This window comes from Artemia franciscana, chromosome 3 (genome assembly GCF_032884065.1).
Source record: "Artemia franciscana chromosome 3, ASM3288406v1, whole genome shotgun sequence".
Lineage (NCBI taxonomy): Eukaryota > Metazoa > Arthropoda > Branchiopoda > Anostraca > Artemiidae > Artemia > Artemia franciscana.
In genome coordinates this window covers 7,096,881-7,121,409 of record NC_088865.1, presented here as the reverse complement: position 1 = coordinate 7,121,409, position 24,529 = coordinate 7,096,881, and the positions used below count along the sequence as shown (strand labels likewise).

Below are 24,529 nucleotides of genomic sequence, written 5' to 3'. Positions count from 1 at the left end.
GGCTTCAAAGAGAGAGGCTTTGGATAAATTGGGATGGAGGAGAAGCCTGTAGGGCTCTGTTGGCCTCTGGCAGCTTGGTTCTGCGATGAATTGTAAGTGGTAATAAGTTGAGATAATTTTGTATTGAAATTCTCATTATTGAATTGTAGTTCAGAGAGGAAGCGGGAAACTAGAATAGATCCTTTCGTATTTAGCGCATATTATGATTATAGGCCTAATGGGCGCAAACGCACGTCCACGGGGAATGACGTTTTGAACCGATGTTTACATCGTTTTGTTTTTTTACATTAATGTATCGTATAATCAGTCCCTTTTTTTAATTCTTCAAAAATAAATAAGCTTAGATCTATGAATAAAAAGGAAATAAGTTTCTTATTTTTTCTCGCACTACTCGTAGTGCTCATTTACCGAAAAAGAATCGTAGGGCTCATGTACGTTTCGTAGTATCGTAATCGTAGTGCTCTGTTTCGGTACAAAATGTACCGTAACAGAATCGTAGTGCTCATGTACCGAAACAGACTTGCAGTGCTCATGTAGCGAAACAGACTCGTAGTGCTAATGTACCGAAACAGACTCGTAGTGGTCATGTACTGGAAACAGAAAGCAAATTTTATACACATATTTAGATTTTCTGTGATTTTATAAATGATTAATATTGAGACAGATAATGTGATTGATTATTTTATGAGTGATGAGCTGTTGATGTATATTATTATTCTGTGATTTTCAGCGATTGGATTTTCTGTGGTTTAAAATTATGACTATTAATTAGATTTCTCACTAAATTTTGAAAACCTGGCTCTGAAAATATTCTGTTTTGTGCTCAATCGAAAAAAGCTATACGGTTGGAACTATGCTGGATAATAGATAGAAATAATTTTTGGCCCTGATAAAATAAGAGGAAGTAAGCAATCCTATTAGTCTGATTTATATTTGCATTAGTTTTCTTTGAATTATTTTATTTCGATTGTTTATTCAAATTTTTCTTAAATTCAGAGATGTTAGAAACTATATCAGGTATAAATAATTTTTTAACGAAAAATTTTGAGGAAAATCTAGATAAGAAGGGCTTATATAACTATTGACGAAAATTTTGATTCCAGAGCTTGTTTGATATCTTTAGCCGAAGATAGAACTTCAGAAAAGTTTTCTAGCACAATTAAACTTGTTGCAACTAGTCTCATGACCGGAGGAAAACTATGGGAAGGTAAATATTATATATTTTAGTTTTTATATATAGTATATCACGGGCTCCAAGAGAGGGGACGGGACAGGTTGTATTTTCCGAATTTCTGTGAATTAGCTTTCCTAGTGTCTGTACATATATAGAGACTTATTTATTATTACATTTTCTTTTTTCTTTCCTTCTCTTTTCCCTTCTTTTGCTATTAATGATTTTTTTTCAAATTTTGACAATCAGTTTCTAGCTGATCATTGTCTCAGAATCAATGTGTCATCGTGCGACATCACTGTCTCAGAATTTTCCCTCGATAGCCTTTTGATTTTTGTTTGGGTACTATTCACGCCACAAAGTCTCTAAAACACTCTATTACAAAGACGTGATATTTTTGAATTTTACAGAGGGTAATAGAATTTCCACTTTTCACATGGAATGAGTCTCCTTCAAACACTTTAGGTCCATTGGTTTAAATACTATCACTCCTGGGCAAAATAACAGCAAAAAATTAACATTTCTCCAAGACTATGTTTCTTGAAAAAAAAGCAAAATCTGTGTTCTATAAATGAGGTTTGGAATATCTTTAATAGGGCACTCTGATGTGGTGAATTTTGATGTTTAAGTTTTTGTCAAGATCACTTTCTTTGGGGGTATTTTTCCATAGTATCTAAAATTAGGTGAACTTTTTTACAGGCTCACAACGTCTTATAAGTAAATTTGAGCTTAATAAATTTCACGTGTTTAAAACCATCATATAAATTTAATTCATTTATCCATGTATTTTATTCAAACCTTTCTATTTCTTTTTTTTGTCATTGTCCCCAGGGGTCTTTCTTTACTTACAGTTTGGATAATCTTTAGCGGTGATATATATATATATATATATATATATATATATATATATATATATATATATATATATATATATATATATATATATATATATATATTTGAATATTTGTATATGTATTAGTGCCCGACCGATATGGATTTTCGAGGTGCGGTACCGATATATCGGTTGTGTACCGATGCGATATCGATATAATTTGCCGATAAAGTCCCCACCGACAAAAAAAATCTTACCTAAAGTTTAACCCCTTCATTCTCTACCCACATTCATACTCACATGTCTCTTCGTGTTCTGTTACACACCAAAGTATAGCCTCAATAATCCACTGCGGACTTCAAAATTTATGCCCTTAACAAGAATTATTTGATGTTCTTTATTTTTTCTGATCAGCAGCTTCTGAGCCCACAAGCGAAATGGCGTATATTTGGGGAATGAAAAATAAGAAAAAAAAATCAATCAAAGAAGCTGGTTGAGTTGCATAAACACAAATACGGGAAAGTCTGATTGAAAGACGAATAAGATGTTTATTGAATTTGATTATTCTAAACCAAAATTTCAATAGCAGGATTTTGAATTTGAATTGTTCACTTATTAATGTGAAAACTTTACTTTACGTTCGTATGATATAGTCTCTTACTAACGAATCCATGCTAGGCACACTAGATGAAGGGGTGTAACTAGAGTTTTAAGTTTTGAGGAGGGATTTAAAGTATGTGTCGACAAAATCGTCTAGTATGTTGACAAATCTGGACACATAAGCTAAATTTACAAGATAAATTTTCCAAGATGTTGATACGCGGTGGCTAGACCTTGGATCCCCACTCTTCCTTGCCTGAAAACACACCCTCTTCTCCTTAGCTTTACTTCTGACTTTATATTATGGTTCTAACTGATTGAATCTTGAATCTTTCACCCACGCATGTGAACATTTATTAAACAAAAACGTATGGTTTATTGTATTCTTTTTAGTTGTTTTGGTAGAGGATGTACATTCTTGAACTCACCTTATATTTAGAACATTGCTGCACCGGATGTGCATTGACAAGTATTGAAAATAAGTGTACTTTGACTCATCTCTGCTCCTTTCTCCACCATGGTCAAACTTGACTGGTAGCTCCGCCCCCAAGGACCAGACAAGCAAAAATTAAGCTAAGGAAATCTGGTTTCATCTTCAATCATCGAAAGTAACGTGCAATTTTCAAAATCTAGCGTTGGTGGGCAATTTTGTTATCTTTTCTATTGTTTTGGACGAAAATAACAGAAAATCCACTTTATAAGAAAAATACAAGACAGGTGTTTTCAAAATCCAGAAGGAGGGAGGGTATCGCGAGGGAAAGAAATATACCACTGATTGAAGCTTCTCTTTTATGACCACTATCTATTTCCTTTCTAGGAATTGAGCTGCTTGTCCTGGCCGGTAGAACCAGTGATGCTTGCAATAACCTACAGTCGTCAGGGAAATGGCCAGAATCCGCTCGTATTGCCCGTGCATCTTTAGACAAAGAGAGAACAACTGAACTGATGAGATAATGGGCTGAATACTTATTTCAAAACAAAAATAAGGTATATTCAATACCTTGTTGCTGCCATTTTGATAAAAAGGAATTGAAAAAATTTAGTGAGACTAAACTTCATAACTTGTGTTCCTTGAAAACAAAATATCAGTTTCAGTGAGGAAAAACTTCATAACTTGTATTCCTTGAAAAATTAATTTCTTTAATATCTTTAGAACTTTTATTTCAAAAAAAAATAAGGTATATTCAATACCTTGTTGCTGCCATTTTGAGAAAAAGGAATTGAAAAAATATTAATTTCAGTGAGACTAAACTTCATTACTTGTATTCCTTGAAAACAAAATATCAGTTTCAGTGAGGATAAACTTCATAACTTGTATTGCTTGAAAACTTAATTTCTTTAATATCTTTAGAACTTTCATTTCAAAACAAAAATAAGGTATATTCAATACCTTGTTGCTGCCATTTTGATAAAAAGGAATTGAAAAAATTCAGTGAGACTAAACTTCATAACTTGTATTCCTTGAAAACAAAATATCAGTTTCAGTGAGGAAAAACTTCATAACTTGTATTCCCTGAAAAATTAATTTCTTTAATATCTTTAGAACTTTTATTTCAAAACAAAAATAAGGTATATTCAATACCTTGTTGCTGCCATTTTGAGAAAAAGGAATTGAAAAAATATTAATTTCAGTGAGACTAAACTTCATAACTTGTATTCCTTGAAAACAAAATATCAGTTTCAGTGAGGAAAAACTTCATAACTTGTATTGCTTGAAAACTTAGTTTCTTTAATATCTTTAGAACTTTCATTTCAAAACAAAAATAAGGTATATTCAATACCTTGTTGCTGCCATTTTGATAAAAAGGAATTGAAAAAAATTCAGTAGGACTAAACTTCATAACTTGTATTCCTTGAAAACAAAATATCAGTTTCAGTGAGGAAAAACTTCATAACTTGTATTCCTTGAAAAATTAATTTCTTTAATATCTTTAGAACTTTTATTTCAAAACAAAAATAAGGTATATTCAATACCTTGTTGCTGCCATTTTGAGAAAAAGGAATTGAAAAAATATTAATTTCAGTGAGACTAAACTTCATTACTTGTATTCCTTGAAAACAAAATATCAGTTTCAGTGAGGAAAAACTTCATAACTTGTATTGCTTGAAAACTTAATTTCTTTAATTTCTTTAGAACTTTTATTTCAAAACAAAAATAAGGTATATTCAATACGTTGTTGCTACCATTTTAAGAAAAGGCAATTGAAAAAATATCAATTTCAGTGAAAAAAACTTCATAGCTTGTATTCCTTGAAAATTTAAGTTCTTTAATACCTTAGAACTTTTCCTGAGGTCCCTTTTGATGAATCTGATATAAGAAGGATTTTCCAACATTCAGATACTCTCAGGAATTTCTGCCTGATTAACGTGGCAATCGTCACCATTCCCTTAATGATTTGCAAGTAATCATTAGCTAAAATATGGCCTAGTACCAGAAGATTCGGTCACTTATCTCCAATGTTGAGTATCCAAACCCTAAAGGATGCGGGTAATTCCAGTCATGATGCAATATAACATATCTCTTGAGCCCAGGCCCCGAAGATGGTATACCTTGGTATACCACTAGTTAAATTTTTGCCTTTTGTCCCTGGAATTTTGTCTGTTTAAGCTCCTTTTAAAGGAAACGGGCTCTTAGGGATAATCTCCCGTTGAAAAATCTTCAAATACTTAGTATGGATACCCTATTCATGTGACAAATTAGGGTATTAAATGAGATGCATTGGTACACATACTTGGTACGAGGGGCAGAAGTAGATGCACTCATAGAAACAGCCATTTGTGCCACATCAAATTGCTGCCGTAGAGGCTGTAATCATGCCCGATCGCTGCTAAAACTTGTTCTTGAGGCCCTATTCTGGTTCCTCTAGAGGAGTTCTAGGGCCCTTACAAAAAGTGGGCATCCATATTCATAAACCTCAGGCAACTTTTGGTTTAAACTTACATTCATTATTCAGTTGCTTGTGTAAATCTTATTCCTTAGGGCCTGGGTACCTCAAATCTCGAGGAGATTGCATATTAGCCAAGATAGTAAATTAGGATGTCAAAAAGATAGAGAAGGCGTGGGTTTATTGGCCATGGAACTGGTAAATATAGGCTTGAAAACTAAGAAATGGAAGTTACGTGTCATTTATCGGAAAATTGTCAGCGCAAGTCTTTCCTGGAGGAAATAAATCGCTATAACAACATTCAGATTACTACTAAATTTATTTTTAAAATAAATTAATTTAATTAAAATAAAATGCTCAGATTACTGAGCATATAGTAATAAAATACAGAGTTTAAGAGTTTCGCCCGGCTAAACGAAGGTCTTGTTTTCTTCGTCTGATTTTTATAGTAATTGCTGAATACATACTTTAACTGCCTTTTTGAATTTAAATTAAACTTTTCTATGTACTCAATTTGGGCGCCCTCTTTTCATGGTAAACTGCTCTACAGATAGAAATAGCTCGTCAGAGGGAGACTAGTGCATGCACTTGTATATAACAGCCATCGACGCCACATCTGGTCTCTTATTTGGAGGCTATAATGGTACCCAATCGATGCTAAATCATATTTTTAATCCTTGAAGTGGTACTAGAAGTATTCTAGGAGGCTTTAATAAAATTGGTCATTCAATCTATGAGTCCTATGGTTTAAAATATCAACTTTTAATCAGTTACCCGCAAGAATCGCATTCAATAGGGCCTAGGTATATTAAATTTCGAGTAGATTACGGAACTATCAAATATATACAACCGAATGTGGAAGGAGATATATCAAATTTCGAGTAGATTATGGAACTATCAAATATATGCAACTGAGATGTGGGAATATTTGAGAAGACTTGATGGAACTGGTAAATATAAGCTTGGTAATCGAGAAATCGTTTTACAGAAAATTTTCAGTGAATTTCTTTCTTGGAAGTGGTAAATTGACGTAGCAAGATTCAGATAGTGTGGATGCCCTAACGTTTTGGAAAACTGCGGTAATAGTTGAGAGAGAGAGTAGTGCATGTACTTTTAGAATACTACCATTCTGTTTAATTGTACCATTTTTGTACCGTTTGTTGTACCGTTCATGTACCATTCTGCGTCACATTAAATCTCCTGCTTAGAGGCTGTAATGTCCTGCTATGGGGCTGTAATGTCCTGCTATGGGGCTGCAATGTCCTGCTTAGGGGCTCTAATGTCCTGCTTAGGGGCTATAATGGTGTCTTATTAGGGCTAAAGCTGATACTTGTGTGCCTTTACATTTAAGTTCTTTGTTTCTGGCGTCTTGAAGTTGAGAATTGCCAAAGTTGTTTGTTTCAGTTAGAGAAACGTATTTATGATTCCCACGTTTTATGAAAAAAAGTTTGTTTGACAAGGTTTGTTCGATATTCCGCCAGATGTTTTCGAATGATGGATAAGAGGTATTCAGAACAGATTTAAGAACAAGTATAATGTATATAAAAATAAGTACAAAATAAGCATGGATGTAAAAACAAGTTGGAGCTTCATCGAAAGAACCTGGGACTGATATTTTGAATGAACTATAGCAGAGGAGGGTTCGTAGCTGTGAGGGCACCAGTGCTTCTGAATTGTAACGAATTACTAGTAGTAATATTAATAAAGATTCTTGAAAGAACTTTAAATAGTGCCAATAAAACATTTATTGGCTTTAGATACTTCACGATCCTAGGCTAATTGTATTGCCATAATCATACAGCTTGGCTGTGGTAATTAAGAAGGCATCGTGTGAAACTTTTTGTCAAGTGTAAATTTACTACCCAACCTATTCTATTAAGCGAATTACACCCAATTGATTGGTCTGATCCGCGGTCAAGTGGCTTACAAAGGTTATAAGTTAATAACAGGTTTCTATTTTTTTTTACTGTTTTCTAAAATCAAACTGGGTTTGTTTTATCTTGAAGGCAGGATAAGAATATTCCTTATGCAAACCAAGATTTTTCAATAACAAATTTGTTTTTGTTAAAGAAACGTATTTAGGCTTATTAGGTTTTAGCTAATAAAATATTTGATTTTCAGATCCAGATTTGTTTTCTTCAAATATTGACTATGAGTAATTAAACAAATAGTAACAACTAGAAGCTAGACGGAAATAGATACTAGATGATGAGAAATTGGAGGTCGAATGATCTTTTAGGCATAACATAAAAAGTCAAGTTCAATGAAATTACTAACAAATAAAGATATGAATATCGCATATTTAAAATACTCAGTCAGTTCCTGGACGTTCAAAACCATAATGTTTACATTTTAAACATAATACGAAGCGTAGAACCAACCAAATACTCTACTGCTCCTAACCCCAAGGGAAACCATTCTAATTACTTTGGCTAAGTTGGAAAAAGATCTATTGTCAATATTTTTTCAATAATAATTGTAATAAGATTTATTGTCAACATTTTCTAATCCAAGAAATGTATAAAAGATAATTAAAAAATTCAAAGTTCTTCTGATAAAAGTAAAAAAGAGCCAAGTTACAACTAAAAAAGAACAAAAATCACTGATTCCTGGTTTATGCAGCACATTTTTGAAAAACATTTTCAAACGAACTGGCTCATGCTATTTCCTTATATCTTTAGAATTCTGAAAATCTAGCACTTTACAGAAAAATAAGATTTGTTGATTTTATTTTCGGCCGGTCCTTTAAGGGTTTTTCCGCTCCTATTTCTGTTTTGTAGCGTCGGTTTTGTGTTTTCAGCAAAGTGGTAGTTTTTCAGAATTCTACAAACATAGGAAAACATCATGAGCAGTTTGTTTGAAACAGTCTTTCAAAAATATGTTGCGTAAGCCATGAATCAGTGATTTTTCTTCGTTTTAAGTTTTAACTCCGCCCTTTTCCTTCATCAGAAACACATTGATTATTAAAATGTTAAAGGCTTGAAAATAGTGCTAATAAAAAATTTGAGATATGATTATAAAATGACTATTTTATTGTAAATAGAATCACCTCTTCTTATTCAAAAAAAAAAAAAAATGCAGCTCAAGATATATACGAAAAAACTAGATCCGGTCTACCATCTATAGAGGAGTCTCTAGGGTTTAAGAGCAATTTAAATATCAATAATTAAAGCATTTCTTATTTTTGGGCAAATATTTGGCACCAAATATCTTGTCTAATTGTATGTGTTATAACTATATGACTTACTTTGACTTAACTCTCCTGCCGGGCACTGCTCGGCGTAGAAAGTGACGTCTGCCTCCTCCATCCACTTCGGTCCATTGCGAGTATTTGCTCTTCGCCCTGTCTGATGTTTGCAATCGTCAAGAACTCGGACAGGCTGTCGGACCAACGTTTCTTCGGTCGGCCGCGAGGTCGCTTCCAACCAACTTTGGTAGGGTCGAAGTCATTGATCATCTTTGCGGGTAGATGTGGGTGGCATTCGAAGCAGATGCCCGAACCATCTTATGGTTCGCTCGGCTGCTTGAGTCGAAAACCAAGACTTCTTTGTGAGCTGCAGAAGCTTCTCATTGCTGACGAAGTCGGACCATCGTAGGCCTTCAATCCTCCTCAGGCTCTTCGCATGAAACACGTCTATTTTCTTGAGGGTTGTAGCTGATGCTAAATATAGTTAGTGTTATAGTTAGATGCTAACTATATAGTGTACTTATTTATTTTCAGCATTAATTTTTTAGTTTTATAGGGTAATCAACTTCAACTTCTTCAACTTTTTCTTTATTCAACTCAAAAAATACACAAACAATATTATGCCCCAACAGAGAGCAGAGCTCGTAAGGCTGGGACAGTGCAAAAACATAAGCAAAAACATCAACATCTCATCGTAATAATGGTTTCAAAATATAATACGGTAGAAGACACACAAAATAGAAAAAAAAACTCATAAAAGATAAGTAAATATATAAATATCGGGCAGGAGGGGCGTGGGAGGCCGTCCCAGACACAGGGACACAAAAACAAACACACGGATAAGAAGATCAAATAATTTGAATTTAAATAATTTAAATTTAAATTAAATTTAAATTTCCATCATCAATGGTGAATAATCAAAATTTTAGCAAACAGTCTTTAATATTTGCTTTTTTAAATTTAGCTGAGATTTTTGCTGAGATTTTTGAGATGGATCAAACAGAATTTTATCATGCAGCTTATGATTGTTAGCAATGAAGGGTATTTGGTATCTAATCGAAAACCTTGACCTTTCAGAGCTTACAAAAGGAATTCGATACATGCTAGACCTCCGACAATCCGAACGAGAAAGTAAGATTAACAGAGATTTGTCATAGAAATAATTTTTAGAATTTTGGATTTGAAAATGCCATATGGAAGTATTTAATATTCGTATATCATTTAAATCTAACAAATTTAAGAAGAGGAATAATGTTTTAGTTTCCGAAACATTTTCAAGTTTTGAAGGTCGATGTAAGAAATTTCCAAGTATTCTTATTGCCCTATTTTGTAGTACCTGTAAGGGTTTTATATGCTTCCAAAATGTATTAAGATATACAACTGAGCAATAATTCAAATAAGAAGTAATTAGAGAGTGGTAAATTATTTTTAAAATGGTAAAAGGAAAAATATTCTTCACACGGTACATCGACCCAATATTTTGAGCAAGTTTTAATCTTAAATACTCAATATGATTATGAAATGACAAAAGGGGATCAAGAAAAACTCCTAAATAACGATATGATTGGACCCTACAAATTTTTTGATCACCAGCCTGTAGCTCCTCACAAGGAATCTCTCGAGTGTAACGTTTTGAACGACCAAAAACCATAAAATTAGTTTTCTTAAAATTCGGTATTAGTTTATTAGAAACAAACCATCGATTAACTGAGGTAACACTTATAGTCAGATTTTCGATCAATGTCAATGAATCCCTAGCTTTAACTGTTATAGCTGTATTATCTGCAAATAGAACTGCATGGCTAATATTCTCATGCAAACCTCGGGGAAGATCATTAATATAGATCAAAAATAAAAGTGGACCTAATACTGAGCCTTGGGGGACACCAATATCAATAAGACTTTTTAAATCAGTCATTTTTCCACCGACATTTACTGTGATTTTGCGTCCGCATAGGTATGATTTAATAATTTGCAATCCTTTCCCTCTCATGCCGAAATTTATCATTTTGTCAAGAAGAATTTCATGATTTAAAGTGTCAAATGCTTTTTTTAAATCATAGAAAACAGTAGCCACATGGAAATCATCATCTAAACAATCATTTATTTCTAATAAAAGAGCTGCAACTGCTTGTTATGTCGAACGGTTTGCCCTAAATCCAAATTGATATTTGGTAAAGAAATTTATTTTATCTAAATAGCTAGAAATCCTGTCTTTTAAAATTTTTTCAAATACTTTAGATAATGGCGATAAGATTGCAATTGGTCGATAATTACTTACATCAGATTTATCGCCTTGTTTATACAACGGAATTACTCGGGCAATTTTCCATCTACTAGGAAATATACCTGAATTGATACTCAAATTGAAAATGTGGATAAGTGGTTCAAAAATAACTCCGTCAATACTCTTTAACAAATTTGTTGATAATTCATCATGTCCCACTGAATTACCATTTTTTATATTTTTGATAATCTTATGAAATTCAGCAAAACTAACAGGGACCAGAAATATGCTCGTACATTCATTGGGGGGTAAATATTCTTTATGCGACCTGTAAGGGGACAAATCTATTCCTGCTGAAACAATCGCTTGACCAACACCAGCAAAATAATCACTAAACATATTAGCAACATCTTTCGGTTCTCTAACTTCTACACCATTTGTATTAATTAATACCTCAGGATGTGATAGCTTTTTATTTTTTCCAATTTTCTCCTTAATTAAATTCCAAGTTTTTCGAGGAGAATCAGAATTTTTAAATGAATTTTCATAATACACTCTTTCATTTTCTCTAAGAATCCTTACTAACAGATTCTTATAGTTTTTAAAACGTATTATATTTATTTCAGTGGGATACTTTATTTTAATTTTATGTAAGCGATTTTTTTTTCATTAATAGACCTCAAAAGCGATGCATTTACCCATGGTTTTCTTGGTGTATGCCTCTTTCCTTTTCAGTCAATATATTATAAAAGTTATCTAAGGATTGATCCGGATCCATTTCATCAATTACTGAACTCACCCTACATCACCGAGTGCTTCTTTCAATTTTAACAAATTTCTTTCCCCAAAGTCTCTTCGCTTTGTTGACTTCTTTTCATTATGCGGGAAATATCGCAAAAAATCAGCCATAAGTATGCAGTGATCAGATGAATCATCAGGAATGACATATGTACTAACAGCACTTTCAGGTGAAAAAATATTATCAATAAGTGAATATGACGTGTCAGTTATTCTGGATGGTACAAGACATACAGGACATAATCCATCAGATAGCGGACATTCTAAAAACTTCAAAGTGTTACTATCCAGTCTATTCTGATTAGAAGAAACAAGGTTCCTTAAGTCAATATTAAAGTCTCCCATAATTAGATAAGAAGTATTAAGACTAGCTAATTTATCCATGAATTTTTCAAAACAAGTCCTAAACTCCATCTGACTAGCTGACAGACTATGGTAAATAACTGCGATTAGAATCTTCTCATTATTTGGAAAAAAACATTTGACAACACAAGATTCAAATAACATTTCAATATTCATCGGCAAAAATTCTAGTCTTGCACGGGCTGGTAAGCAACTTTTAATTAAGACACCAAGACCACCTTTCTTTTGCATACTCCTTCCAACATGAAACAATTGATAACCATCAACATGAATACTTTCAATTGAAAACTCATCTAAAAAAGTTTCGCATAAACCGAATATGTCCGTATCTGATGTCGATAGAAAAGTGTCAATTGTATCCCTTGCAGTCCTCCAGCCCCGGCAATTCCAAAACGATATCTTCCTTGTTCTAGAATTTTTCTTTGCCAATCCATTCAAAAATAAATATTGATTTTTTGGTATATCTAATATGCTGCTATTATCCTCATTATCACTAGCTACAATATTTTGGAAAACAGAATGAAACAAAAGAAAATCTCGCTCAAATTCTTTTAACCTTGATGATGGAATTCCATCACTATCTCTATCCATTATCAAATATTACCACCATGTCAAGAATAACCACACCACGACCCATGCGCCCAACAAACAAAAATAAAAGGTTTCTCACACAGAAACAACTAAGAAAAGAAAAGAGAAATGTCTTCATTCTAAGACAAATTCTTTCAATATTCTACCGCTATTCATAAAGACCCCTGTGTGCTTCAGAAAAAGCATTAAAAAAACATAAAAAAAAATAGATGACTAAAGAGAAAGAATCGTAATAAATATATAGAGCAACAAAAATTAGTGAGAAGATAACTAATAAACAAATAAATACGAGACAAAACATGATTAAACGCTTCCTACTTGTATATTTTAAAACATACTAACAGGGCGCTTTACTATTAGACGATATGATTTTATTTCACTGAAACATCACTTGGAAAACTATGATGTAGGCCTACATGTCCTTGGACGTTTGGAAAGTCGTCAACCTCTGGTATGCTATCACTAAATGAATATTTTGTAATTGAGCCGTCAGGTCTTTTCACAAACAAGTTTGTCTGAATCCCCTTTGATATCCATGCCTCATATCTAGGAATCTTCCGCAATTTATCCCGTTTAGCTAAAATCAGCTTACGTATTTTACGAATTTCGGCTGGCACATCATCACTAATAAACAAGTTGCTATTACTTCCATGAAATGTCTTGTCCTTCAGCTTGCTGGTATTTTTTATAATAGAAAACTTGTCGTCTTTTTTATTTAGTGCCACCTTTAAGAATTTACGATTTCTGTCATATTGCGAGATTGTAAAATTTACTTAAGGCAATTCTAATCCATGGCGAACAACTTCTGTAAATAAAGCTTTAGCGTTATCAATATCCTCAAAAACTGCATTTCATATGTTGATATTATTTTCTAACTTGACGGCTTCCAATTTCACAATCCGAGACATTGAATCTTCATTTTTTCTTTTTAATTAATTCATCGGTACAAATTTTTAATTGCAAATTGAGGCAGGACGTATCATTTTCAATTTTTCCAATTTTCGATTCACTATTAACCATCTTATTTTTAAGACCCGAATGTTCTTTATCCAGATTATCGACCCTTGTAGTAAGAGTACCTAATTGATTGCATAAGCTGTCTAATTTATTGCCATTTTCTTTTACGATTTCAAGAATTTGCTTAAAATCTGCAGCTAGTATTGATATTTCCGGTTTCGAGCTAGAGCTATCATCTGAGGTGTCTAATGAAATATTCGTACCTTCTCGTTTCGGATTTTTCCTTTTACGTTCCATTGTAAATTAAAAATGTACTAATATCCAAATATTAATACGTATTCACTAAATATCCAACATTTCTTGAAATAATGTTTTCAGCATTGAATGATTATCCAAAAGATCATGAAATGATATTTTTCACATAAATCCACACTGAGGTTTTAATGTGTTTTTGTTCTACTACTTTCAGTCATTAATATTGTTTTTCATTTTTTTTTTATGATTAACATATTTTTTTTCCGGTTTATCCTCTATAGAGGAGTGTTTAGGGATAAAGAGTAATTTAATATCGATAATTAAAGCCTTTCTTAATTTTGGGCAGATAATGGGCACTAACTATCTTGTTTAATTGCGTGTGTTATGACTAAATAGTGTAGTTATTAATTTTCAGCATCAATTTTTGAGTTTTGCAGAGTAATGTGTTTTTGTTCCACTACTTTCAGTTATTAGTATTGTTTTTCATTTTTTTTTTTTTAATAATTCGAATATATTTTTTTTACCGGTCTATCCTCTATAGAGGAGTGTTTGGGGGGTTTAAGAGTAATTTAAGATCAATAATTAAAGCTTTTATTATTTTTGGGTAAATAATGGGCACTATCTTGTCTAATTTTATGTGTTATGACTGTATAGTGTAATTACTAATTTTCAGAGTTTTGCAGATTAATATGTTTTTGCTCTACTGCTTTCAGTTATTGATATTGTTTTTCAGTTTTTTTGTTTTTTTTTGTTTTTTTTTTTTACTGATTCACAATATTTTTGTTCTTTTCAGATCGCTTCTATTCAAGTTCTGGTGTCAGTCTGTGACATGGTTAGTGCTGTTGAATATGCAATGATGTCTCAAGACCCTGTACTATCTGGATGCATAGCCTCGCTTGTCACTGGTAAATTTTCCCCCTGCCTCTTCCTCAATTATTCTGTTTCTCCTCTCTCTCTCTCTCTCTGCATCTCGAAGAGAAGAAACCAAAGTAATTATTCCAAGAAAACCGAACTTCTTCAAAAATAGAAATATAAAAAAATAGAAAAATAGAAAAAATAATAATAGAAATAATAAAAATAGAGTTTAACAAAAGCAGATTTATAAGAAATGAAAAAAAAAGATCATTGAAAGGCACCGTACCTAAGCACACGTGAGGAAAGTTTTTAAGTTTTCTCGCGATCCAGGTTTTAAGAAAGTAAAAAATGACTGAGAAAACAAAGATATTCTGAGTGTTATCCTAATTTTGAGGACTACCGAAAAAAATCGTCGCTAACATAATAATGAGTAAATACTAGAGAGATAAAGGCTACCAAGAAAAGGTAAAGAGACCTACGAGGCATGAAATTAAAACTTTAAAGCGTGGCTTGAGTCACAGCGATGATAATTTAGTTTCTTCTTTATTATTTCAAGCTAAAAAAAGCAGAAGGCTTTTTCCTTGCCAAAAAAAGCAAGGCTTTTTCCTGCTTTCCTGCTAAAAAAAACAAAACAGAAGGTTTTTTTCTTGCTAAGAAAAAGCAAGGCTTTTTCCTGCTTTTTTTTGCAAAAAAAAAACAGAAGGCTTTTTCCTTGCTAATAAAAAAGCAAGGCTTTTCCTGCTTTCCTGCTAAAAAAAGCAGAAGGCTTTTTCCTTGCGAAAATAAAGCAAGGCTTTTTCCTGGTTTCCTGCTAAAAAAAAGCAAGGCTTTTTCCTGCTTTCCTGCTAAAAAAAGCAGAAGCTTTTTCCTTGCTAAAAAAGCAAGGCCTTTTCCTGCTTTCCTGCTAAAAAAAAGCAGAAGGCTTTTTCTTTGCTAATATAAAGAAAGGCTTTTCCTGCTTTCCTGCTAAAAAAGCAGAAGGCTTTTTCCTTGCTAAAAAAAGCAAGGCTTTTTCCTGCTTTCCTGCTAAAAGAAGCAGAAGGCTTTTTCCTTACTATTTTCCTTGCTAAAAAAAAGCAGAAGGCTTATATTTTCCATAGGGAGACATCAAAATAGTCTTCTCCTCTGGGGTGATCTTACCGACTCAGAAGCAGTAGATTTTTGAAACAAGGTTGTTGGTATATACTACCTGGAGACCAAGCTTTGATCGGTCCCTGTACATAGGTTTAATCGTGTTGAATTAAACTATCATTGTAAAAGCTCGCATGGGGGAGGAAATTTTAGGCTATCTTCCACTAAATAATAATAAAAAAGACAAACTAAACAGCTTAAGATTAAAAAAGTATATATACTGGCTTTTGAAAACATTGCTCTACACCGAACTAGGCTAGTCAGTTTCTGAACATATTTGCATGCGTCCACAAAATAGATTATCATAGATACTCAAATGTTGTAGATTCTCTGTAAATGCTCATTGCATAGTAACTGGTCAACCTATTTAGCTCCATTATTACTTCTTGGATGTTGTGCTCCAAATCCTTCCAAAAATACTCGACTTAGTTGAGAAAAACAGGTAAATAAATATTTACCAACCTATCTCTTAAATAAGAGTCTCCCTCACTCTGCTCACCAACTAAAGTTGGAAATATCCTGGTCTACAAATTTGGTCAAAATTTAGTAAAGAACAAACCGAATGAAATGTCAATCATAGTCAATCAAATATGACATTATACCCAATGTGACATCATTTTTTATGCAAAGATGCAGTTTCTGTTAAAAATTAGATTCTGTTTTTAATATTATGTTTATTAATTGGACATCATAGAGAGCTGTTTAAATGCTCATTTCCAAGGAAATTGCTATATCTAGTGCTTTTTGTAACTATCACTTACATGAAGTAGGTAGATATTGCAATTTTCTTTCAAATGATACCTTAAACAACTGCCTATGATGTTGCAGTTCCAGGTAAGCGGTAATATACAAAAATCATAAAAGAGTATACAATAGTGCCACTCATGGAAAACAAGTGATTTTCGTTGTTGTTCAAGCTGGGGGGGGGGGTTGTAACCTATTGGTATGAAGTTTTTGAAAATGGTAATTCCAATAGTACAATATTTTTTTTTGATCCGACACTGTTTTTGGACTGTCTTTTGGTATTCCCATAAATTTGTTTTCGCAATAATCTTTTTGTATTATATATAACCGATATAATAGTTACCCATCCTGAATCACCTATAAATTGATATATTTATCAATTGATAATTTTTTTTTTCACGAAGTGTTTTCATGTTTTCGGTTATTATGAGACGAAATTCGTCTTTACTAGGTTGGAGCAATAGTTGTAATTCTGATAGTAGAGTATCCAGACTTTGCTTGTTTTTTAGTTTGTTTGATCATATTGAAAACTTCAAACATAAATAGGAACTACCTTAAAAATCTTTGTAGATTTTATAGAAAGAGGAACAAAAAAAGAAGAGGATCTTAAAGAAAACGGGGAAAGAGAATAGAAAGTTGAAACAATATTGCGAAAGAAGGAAGTAATTGGTAATGTAACACTAAAACTGACTGAAAATCATGGTTCTTAGAGTATGGTTATTATTTTGGTATGAAGGTAGTGGCCTGGCCAGCAATTGCACTGCCATGTGTGGCAACCGGGATGGCCACCTTTTTTTCAACTTGGACGTAACTTTCACTGTTACCAACACATTTGCTTTGTATATTTGCGTCTGTGAAGTCGAAAAATAAATTGAAATATCCATGCATAATTGGGATCTTGTCTTCGATGATCCCCTCTCCTCTGTTTTCCTCATATTCCTGCAACCTAAAGGTTTTCTTCCAAATAGGGAAATGATCTAGATATCGTGAGAGTAATTTGCCTCCGTTTGCTAGTCGCGCTATATTAGTGATATATATTAGTGATATATATCTTCTATATATATAAAAATAAGTTGTCTGTCTGTGGATGTGTGGATGGATGTGTGGATGGATGTGTCAGGTGACGTCACCTGAAAAAACTGGATTAGGTGACGTCAAAACTGAAAAAACTAAAAAAAGGCAAAAACTACAAAAAAAACTAAAAACTAATAAAAAAAATAAAAAAGCTAAAAAACTAAAAAAACTATAAAGGTAAAAACCAATAAAAAACTAAAAAAAAAACTGAAAAAACTAAAAAAAGGCAAAAACTACAAAAAAAAACTAAAAACTAATAAAAAAAGTAAAAAAGCTAAAAAACTAAAAAAACTAAAAAAACTAAAAAAAGGTAAAAAACTAAAAAAAATAAAAAATAAAAAAAAACTAAAAAAAAGGAAAAAACTGAAAAATAAGCTAAAATAAAGGTAAAAACCAATAAAAAACTAAAAAAAAAAAGGAAAAAACTAATAAATGACGACACTCAAAGAGAAAGCGACCAGGACAAAAAACTAAAAAAAAAGGCAAAAACTACAAAAAAACTAAAAACTAATAAAAAAAATAAAAAAGCTAAAAAACTAAAAAAACTAAAAAAAGGTAAAAAACTAAAAAAACTAAAAACTAAAAAAAAACTAAAAAAGGTAAAAACTAAAAGAACTAAAAAAGAAAAAAATAAATGACGACACTCAAAGAGAAAGCGACCAGGACAAAAGGAATGTTCGATTAGCAATCAACAAAGCACCGGGACACAGGGAGTATAAATGACGACCAGGACACAAGTAAAAAAAAAAAATTAACAAAACTAAAAAGAAGGTAAAAACTACAAAAAAACTAAAAAGAAAAAAAAACTAAAAACTAATAAAAAAACTAAAAAATCTAAAAATCTAAATAAACTAAAAAAGAAAAAAAAAGGAAAAAAATAAAGGAGAAAAACAAAACTAAAAAACGAATGTATATACAGACCGGTACACCGGGATACAAATGACGACCGGGACACAGGGAATATAAATAACGACCGGGACACAGGGACACAACTACAACGGGGACACCGGGGGAAACAGGGGGATATAAATGACGACCGGGACAAAAAAACTAAAAAGAAATAAAAACTAAAAACTAATAAAAAAAACTAAAAAATCTAAAAATCTAAATAAGCTAAAAAAGAAAAAAAAAGGAAAAAAATAAAGGAGAAAAACAAAACTAAAAAACGAATGTATATACAGACCGGGACACCGGGATACAAATGATGACCGGGACCCGGGACACAGGGAATATAAATGACGACCGGGACACAGGGACACAACTACAACGGGGACACCGGGGGAAACAGGGGGATAACCTGACAATCTATTTATATGCAAAGACAATGGGACAGCAAAGAATGTTGTATATTCGCAAGTTTTACGTAGTTAAAACCATATATATATATATATATCTATATTCACAGGTGGGACATAGGGACACAACTACAATGGCGCGTAACTATTATGGCGCGTAACGACTTACGCGCGCGGGGGGGCTTGGGGGGGGCGCGAAGCGCCCCCACCAACTAGGTGTTGGGGTGGCGCGAAGCGCCACCCCAACAGCTAGTATATATATATATATATATATTAGTGATATCCTATGACTTTTAGAGGGTGTTTCCTCCTGTTTTCTGAAATGGGGCAAATTTTCTCTGGCTCGTAACTTTTGATGGGTATAACTAATCTTGATGAAATTTATATATTTAAAATCAGCATTAAAATGCAATTCTTTTGATGTAACTATTGTTATAAAAATTCCGGTTTTTAGAGATTTGCTTACTATTGAGCCAGGTCACTCCTTAGTACAGTTTGGTTACTACTAGTTTTGGTTACTATTCAGCCGGGTCGCTCCTTACTACAGTTCGTTACCACGAACTGTTTGACAAATCTGTGTGACCCGAGCAACCTTTGGTGTGCAAATGGTATGGAAGTGGTGCAAATGGTATGCAGCCTAGATACATAGATGTATTTGTTTCACTAACTCGGGTTATTTTTTTTTAAGAAGTTCCTGAAAATCTACAAAATTCCTTGATGCAATCTTTGAAGAATGACTTATCCAAAAGTGGCTTAAAGGTGCCAATGGACTTCTTTATTTTCTAAATACATTCCAATCTAGTTAGTCAACTTGTTCAAAAAATGGACCAATTTAAGAGGAAATTGTTGCTGTTGTTCTGTTTCTTCTATTTTTTATCTGTGTTGTTTCTATTTTGCATGTTTTGTGACGTTTTTATTTTGGATTCTTTGATATACAGTTTGGCTTTTCTTGCAAAATCTTTTTTTTTATGATTAAATGCAGATGTGCAAATATCATGCAGTTGGTAGAACTTTTAAAAACACGGTTTCTAAACTAACACTGAGAGATAATTTCCACAATTTGTGTATGAGATGATTTTTGCATGTTAAAAAAACTGGTCAGCTTTTTAGATTTCACTCTTGTGCTTGGTTCTTAGAAAAGATTTGGCTCATGTATGGCTACATTGCCCAGTCGAGCCAGTAATGATTTCTTTCCTTCCACTGGTACATAAATGAACCAAACTGATTTTTCTTATAAATAAATATTTAAATTTATTGACTTTATCCAGAATAAAGTAATTCCCCCCTACAAAGAGTCGAGCTCACGATTGTCGGAGGTAACAAACATAAGAATTTAACTCATCAACATGACAAATAAGTAAACGAACAAGTAACATACAAAACTTGAAAACAGAAGTCTCAAAAAAATTAATGCTAGACAAGCTTTGCATGGGAGGCACCCTGACATAAGCAAAAAGAATCATATAGTTCCATAAGACGGATCAATGCTATGACTTATACTTTTCTATCCCTCCCTTAAACTACGATCTACACGGGCTGCTTGAATTCAAGGATGCTGGTAAATTTTGGGAAAACTTTTAAACAAATCAAAGATTTTAGAAGAAGAATTTTGAAGCCCTTTTCTAAATGTCTAAAACGAATGTTCAAGCCTATTCCGTTCCTTCCTTGACATTGCTTCCAATACTTGTTCCACTGGTGCTAAAAATGCCCTTAAATCTAAGTAAGACTCCCGATCTTTTGCATGACATGACTAGCTTCTGGAAACTGAGACTTAAGTTAAGAGAAAGAGTTAAACTCTTTAGTAAACGAAACTCTAAAAATCGGAATATTGATGCTAAGAGATACATCAAAAGAATCGGATTTTCATGCTGATTTTAAATATATAGATTTAATCAAATTTAGTCTTTGTGATCAAAAGTTACGAGCCTGAGAAAATTTACCTCATTTCGGAAAATAGGGGGAAATACCCCCTAAAAGTCATAGAATCTTAACGAAAATCACACCATCGCATTCAGCGTATCAGAGAACCATATAGCAAAAACTTCAAGCTCCTATCTACAAAAATGTGGAATTTCATATTTTTTGCCAGAAGACAGATCACGGGTGCGTGTTTATTTGTTTGTTTGTTTTTTTCTTTTTCCCAGGGGTCATCGTATCGACCAAGTGGTCCTAGAATGTAATAAGAAGGCTCATTCTAATGGAAATGAAAAGTTCAAGTGCCCTTTTTGAGTGACCATAAAAATTGGAGGGCACCTTGACCCCCTCCAACGCTCATTTTTTTCCCAAATTAAACGGTCAAAATTTTGAAATAGCCATTCTGTTCCGCATAGTCAAAAACCATTATGTCTTTAGGGATGACTTACTCCCCCACAGTCCCTGAGGGAGGGGCTGCAAGTTACAAACTTTGACCAGTGTTTACATACAGTAATGGTTTATTGGGAAGTGTACAGACGTTTTCAGGGGGATTTTTTTGGTTTGGGGGTTGGGTTGAGGAAAGGGGGCTATGTGGGAGGATCTTTCCTTGGAGGAATATGTCATGGGGGAAGAAAAACTCAATGAAAAGGGCGCAGGATTTTCTAGCATTACTATAAAAAAAAAACACTGAAAAAATAAACATGAAAAAGCTTTTTCAATTGAAAGTAAGGAGTAGCATTGAAACTTAAAACGAACAGAGATAATTAAGCATATAAGGGGTTCTAAAAATACTTTAGCATAAAGAGCAATGTATTTAGGAGGAAATAAATACATTTCTCTTTATGCTAAAGTATTTTTAGTAATTTCAACTACTTATTCTACGGCCTTTCTGATTCAGGGGCCATTCTTAAAGAATTGGGACAAAACTTAAGATTTAGTATAAAGAGCGAGGTATTAACGAGGGGACACACCCCCTCATATACATAATAAAAAATATAAGAATCAGGCAAATACGCCTCCTTCCCCACCCCTTATTTCTCAAAATCGTTTGATCAAAATTAAGAGAAAGCCATTTAGCCCAAAAAATATTTGTATGCAAATTTCATTTTAATAATTAATGTGCGGAGAGCCAAAATCAAACATGTGTTAATTCAAAAATGTTCAGAAATTAAATTGAAAAAAACTAGTTTTTTTTAACTGAAAGTAAGGAGCAACATTAAAACTTGAAACGAACAGAAATTACTCCGTATATGAAATGGGTTTTCTCCTCAGCAATCCCTCGCTCTTTACGCTAAAGTTTGACTCTTTGCCACAATTCTAATTTTTAAAACAATTATAAACTTTAGCGTAAAGAGCAAGGGATTGCGGAGGGGAAAACCCATTTCATATACGGAGTAATTTCTGTTCGTTTTAAGTTTTAATGTCGATCCTTACTTTCAGTTAAAAAAAAACTAGTTTTTTTTTTAATTTAATTTTCTCAAGAAGCGAATGTATAGTTTATGAAAAACCGACTCCTAAATCAAACAATATAGTTTTTTGTTTTCATGGGCTATCAAACAATTTCTTGACAGCAAATGATTTATATCCACTCGTCAATTATCCAACGAGAATTACAAGTCAATCTGCAAAGACTGTTGACAATGTATTTTTTCGTTCAACTGTTTTGAGTCGGAGTTTTTCCGATTTGATCTCGTTTCCTGGGTCTGATCATCTTCCGCTCTCAGCATACAATTTGTTGTAGTGTTAAACGAGTCCAGAAAGAAAAAACAAATAAAATTTCGACTGACGAAAACAGAAAACCTCTTAAAGTTTTCAGAGGAAGTGAGTGTAATCAACTGGAGTAATTTATTTCAAGAGAAGTAATGCCCTACTAAAGCCCTGGACCGTCTAATGAAAGTCACTAACCCTGTTTTCTGAAAGGACATATCCAGTAAAAGTTTTTAAATCAAAGAAGATTGTTCCACGTAAAACATGGATAACAGAGGAGATAATTAACCAAATAGAATTAAGAAATCATCTTTATGAAACATATTTGGATTCCAAAAGTTATGAGTCTTTTATTTTGTTTACAAAGCAGATATCTGGTGAATGAACTGAGGAGAAAAGCAATGTCTGATGATTCTGGAAATAAGTTGGAGGAAAGTAAAGGTAATATGAAAAAAAACGTGGAATATGTTAAATGAGATCATGGGTGGTAAGAGATAAGAGACTGCGGCAGACCTTAATTTGGAATGTTATAACCGCGGTGATTCAACGGAAATTGTTTATAAGTTTGCTAATTTTTTCTCAAATATTGGCTCCGAGGTGCAATCTAGCGTTAGCAATAAATATATTGAAATTAACTGCAATGCTATTTATGATGTATGTATTAAAACATTAAATATGCCATTTCAGCCGTGCACGAGCGAAGAAGGGCGTAAAGTTGTGCGGTCACTTAAGCCTAATTATGCCAGTGTTGATGATTTGTGCCTTCCATCTCTTAAAGTGAAATGAGGAAATATTATTTCCCCTCTACGTAGATAACTTCAAAGACAACACTGCCTTTCCATGACGAAAGTAAAACAGTTCAAAATAGGGATGATACCTTTTTATTGACAGTGAAATATAAAATTATTTAACTGGATATTTCGAACACATATACAGTGTTCATCATCAGCAGTAAAACTAAAAGACATGGATAAAAATAAACAAAATTTATACCTAATAAACTAAATACATATAGTTTATTGCTGTTATTTTTTTCAATGCAACAGCCGAGGCAAATCTCTTTGACCTTTTCGGTTCCGGTTCATTAGAATTAACTGACATATTACGTGGACAGAGGTCGTAGCTCTTAGGTGAGGTGATATTTACTTTATTTGACCTCAGTAAATTATCATAAATTGAGTTCAATTCAAATTCACCTGTATCTCTGTTTATGGAATTATTCTTGAATAGAATTTTTTTAATTTGTTTCCCTGAAAGTTTGCTTTAAACCTTGGTCCCTAGAAATCAAAGAAACATTTTCAAACAAAATAAAATGATTTGGAAAATTAAAGATATGCTCCGAGAGGGCCGACGTGAAATCTTCAAGTTTGGTATTTTGCTTTAAAGACGATGAAATGGAATTATGATGTTGTAGCAATCTCGTTTTTAAATTCTGGTTAGTTCCGTAGAGCAACAAAGTGGGGTTTGTAAAATTACATGTACTTGTGGAAGCTCTTATGTGGGACGTACTTTTGGTTTTCTTTTTTAAGGTGATTGAAGTGTTGTAATCCCTTTTTAAAATATATACAAAAATACTTCCACACTTGCCAGTTTTTTTGTTCTTTACACAATTTAATGTATTTCATACTCCTGTTCAAAGATATTTGATTATTGAGGCTAGTCCGATTTCAAGCAACGATATCTACTAAGATTCAAACTTTTGGTTAGTCCGATTTCTACCAATGATATGCAATAAGCTTCAAACTGTTGGTTTCCTTTTTTAAGGTTTTTCAATTGTTGGAATCCCTAGTCAAGATTGAGGATCATTATTTTTAATAATTGCAAATATTTGTTTTTTAGGCCTTCCTACTGACATTATACTACTGGCTGTATTCAAAAAGGTTTTCTTTTTTAAGGTTTTTGCATTGTTGTAATCCCTTGTTCAAATATATGCAAATATTTTT

At 32.8% G+C, this 24,529-nt stretch overlaps 1 long non-coding RNA gene across 2 annotated transcripts; it reads left to right on the top strand.

The window, feature by feature from the left end:
* The first annotated feature begins 1,101 nt into the window (after positions 1–1,101).
* Positions 1,102–24,529, top strand: LOC136024610 (uncharacterized). 2 transcript variants are annotated; one of them, XR_010616859.1, is made up of 4 exons: positions 1,102–1,207; positions 3,421–3,590; positions 14,660–14,771; positions 24,426–24,529. It is a non-coding gene; the product is annotated as an uncharacterized LOC136024610 (long non-coding RNA). The 2 variants fall into 2 exon arrangements; XR_010616858.1 differs by lacking the exon at positions 24,426–24,529 and adding an exon at positions 19,654–20,024.